Here is a 3659-nt window from a genome sequence, read left to right as displayed (position 1 = left end):
AATTAGTAAAATAAAAATTAATAATATAAAAATTAATAATAAATAAAATAAAATAAAATTGGGGTGATTAACCTAGTTTTCACATGGCCATGGACATGCCCGTGTGTCCAGGCTGTGTGCGTCACACGGCCATGTGCCAGACCATGTGTGTATTCCTTCGTTTCTCCCACGCCCATGTGAGATCCCACACGCCCGTATGGCCAGGCCGTATGGGTCACACGGTCGTGTGCCTTACCCGTGTAACTCTCTAACTTTGAAAAAAAATTAGCTCCAGGTTTCACACGGCCTAGGACACGCTCGTGTGTCCAGGCCGTGTGTGTCACATGGCCATGTTGCCAGGCCGTGTGTGTTTTCCTTCGCTTCTCCCACGCCCATGTGAAATCCCACACGCCCGTGTGGCCAGGCCGTGTAGGTCAAAAACACACTTTTTTTTTTTAGATTTTGAAAATTAATTAATTTTTTAAAAAAAATCATGAAATAACGTTAAGAAAATTAGTAGTGTTAACACTCGGGTTGCCTTTCAAGAAGCACTTATTTAAACTCTAAGCTTGACTTACCTCGTATTCGCACGGTTACTGTGGTTCACGAAGTCGAAACTACTCTTTCTCACTGTCAATTCTATTATCAACAAAGGTTTTAGCCGAGTAATATTTACCTTAAAAATGCCAAATTTAGAATGATTTACCTCGACTGTACCGTATGGGAAAATATTTAGTACCATAAAAGGAGTTGCTCTGTTTGCATTAGGCTCTGGAGTGGCGATTCGAGGGTCTATTTTATCAAACAATACTTGATCACCAATCTTAAATTGGTTTATCCCATCCTTAAGCTCGTCATGGAGTCGCTTTTGTTTATCGTGTATTCTAGGTTTCTCCTTAATGCGTGTCCACCATTCATCTAGTTCATCAATTTGTAATGTTCTTTCTTCATGATCTGTTCTGTTTTTGTTGTGTAAACTGGATTGCGGCTCTGTCACATTTTTTCGAGGTGTTTCTTGCAAAGAATGTTGAGCCACAAGGTTATTAACATTAACAGAACTCGTAATATCATCTCGATCACTAGATATCCTAACAGAATCACGAGCTTAGAGTTTAATCATGTCATCACCTACACCTGTACCAACATTTATGATGGTTCTAGCAGTTGCTAAAAAGGGTCGTCCTAAAATCAATGGTACGTCACTATCCTCATCCATGTCTAGAATAACAAAATCAACTGGGAAAATAAATTTATCAATTTTGACGAGTACGTCTTCAACAATACCCCTAGGAAATCTAATTTTTCTATCTGCCAATTGAATGCTCATCCAAGTTTGTTTAGGTTTCCCAAGGCCTAGTTGCTTAAACATTTTGTAGGGCATGACATTAATACTAGCCCCTAAATCAGCCAAAGCATTATTAACACTTAAACTACCAATTAAACAAGGAATAGTAAAACTCCCTAGATCTTTCAATTTGTTGGGTAGTTTATTCTGCAAAATGGATAAGCACACTGTATTTAGCTCCACGTGCGATGAATCAGCTAACTTCTGCTTATTTACTAAAAGCTCATTTAAAAATTTAACGGAATTTGACATATGCGAAAGAGCTTCAATAAATGGTAAGTTAATATGTACTTTTTTCAACAGTTTAAGGAATTTACCGAATTGTTCGTTTGTGTGGTTTTTTCTTGTCCCATTTGGATATGGCACATGAGGTTTATATTCCTTACAGACCAAATCTTGCTTATTTTGGTTTACCTCAACCTTACCATTGCTTACCACAGTTTCTTGCCTCGGTTTAGATTTAGATTCAGAAACCCTTCTTGATCTCGAATAGTAATCACATGAAGCTGCTCTCTTGGGTTAGTTTTGATGTTGCTTGGCAAGTTACCTTGTGGTTATTCTGAAATCATCTTTGCCAATTGACTGATTTGATTCTCAAGCCCTTGAATTGATGCTTGTTGATTTTTGGGTGTTGTTTCGATGTTTTGGAAATGAGTTTTTGACACTGAAATAAACTTTGTCAACATCTCCTCAAGGTTCGGCTTCTTCTCCTGCTAGTAAGGTGGTTGAAAGCCTGGAAAGGGTTGTGGTCTTTGATTTCCTTGACCACCCAAAGAGAAGTTGGGATGGTTCTTCAAACCTGTATTATAAGTGTTACTATAGGGATTATACTAAGGTCTAGAATTATTACCCATATAGTTGACTTGTTCGTCTTCTGTGCTTAGGTTGTAGGATCAATTTTCTAAGGTTCCTTCTTCTGTTTGTGTGGTATTACATCACCAAATGTACCTGTATAGAACCATATAAACCATCAATCTTTTTATTCAAAAGTTCTACTTGATTTAACAACATGGTGGCTGCATCAACGTTAAAAACACCGGCTGCTTTCATCAGCTTTGTCCTCATAACTTGGAACTGATAATTATTTAGTGACATCTTTTCTATAAACTGGTAGGCCTCCTCAGGTGTTTTATTATTTAGATTCCCACTGGCAGATGCATCAATCGATTGCCTAGTTGAGGGGTTCAAACCATTGTAGAAAGTTTGAACCTGTAGCCATAGAGGTAACCCATGGTAAGGGCACCTTCTCAATAAATCTTTATACCTCTCCCATGTATCATATAGAGTCTTTAGATCCATTTGTATGAAGGAAAAGATATCATTCCTCAGCTTGGCTGTCTTAGCCAGTGGAAAGTACTTCAACAAGAATTTTTCGGTCATTTGTTCCCATGTAGTGATAGAACCTCGTGGTAGGGAGTTCAACCACTATTTAGCCTTATTCCTCAACGAAAAGGGAAACAACTGAAGGAAAATGGCATCGTCAGAAATGGCATTAATTTTAAAAGTGTCGCAGAATTCCAAGAAATTAACCAAATAAGCATTTGGGTCTTTGTCCTGCAAACCATCAAACTGAACAAACTGTTGAATCATTTGAATAGTGTTAGGTTTTAGTTCAAAATTATTTACAACAACAGAAGGTCTAAGAATACTCGATTTAGCCCTAGTTAAATTGGGCTTGGCATAATCGTACATAGTACGAGGAGCAGGATTTGGATTTATAGGATTTACAACAACCACAGGAGGTAGCTGATTATTATGATTTTCTGCGATCTCCTCAGTATTAATAACAACGTCATCTTGTTATTCTATTGTATTCTGTCAGCTGTGCCTCACTTCTCTATGGTTTCTACAAGCTATACTTTCGATCTCACTGTCGAATACTAGAGGTCATGACGGGTTTTTTCTAGTCATAAACTAAAGGAACCTACCAGAAGCAAATAAAAGAAAAGTTAGTAAATTAAAGTAAAAACAAAAATAAAATGCAAAAGTTAGTAAATTAAAGTAAAAACAAAAATAAAATGCAATAAAAATAAATGGCTAAAGTAATAAAAATTAAGTGTTTCTAATACTTTAGTCCCCGGTAAACTTGATGACGTCACGAACTAACTAAAATACGACAAAGGCAAGCACACCTATCGAATGGTAGTATAGCTATGGTGAGTCGGGAATATCGTATCCATGAGGACTAAAAGTACTAGTATTTACTATCTTTTTATTATCTAGCCTATAAATTGAAAGGTTGTTTTCAATCTAAAATTAAACTAAACTAATTACAAAGCGACAGAAAGCGAATTGGGAAAATAATCGAAGAAAACTTATGAGAGAGACAATACCC

At 36.8% G+C, this 3659-nt stretch overlaps 1 non-coding gene across 1 annotated transcript; it reads left to right on the top strand.

The window, feature by feature from the left end:
• Positions 1 to 2549: 2549 nt before the first annotated feature.
• LOC128296083 (small nucleolar RNA R71) lies at positions 2550 to 2656 on the top strand. Its single transcript, XR_008286631.1, has one exon. It is a non-coding gene; the product is annotated as a small nucleolar RNA R71 (small nucleolar RNA).
• Positions 2657 to 3659: the final 1003 nt, after the last annotated feature.

Source organism: Gossypium arboreum, chromosome 7 (assembly GCF_025698485.1).
Source record: "Gossypium arboreum isolate Shixiya-1 chromosome 7, ASM2569848v2, whole genome shotgun sequence".
Lineage (NCBI taxonomy): Eukaryota > Viridiplantae > Streptophyta > Magnoliopsida > Malvales > Malvaceae > Gossypium > Gossypium arboreum.
This window is presented reverse-complemented; position numbering and strand designations above follow the sequence as displayed.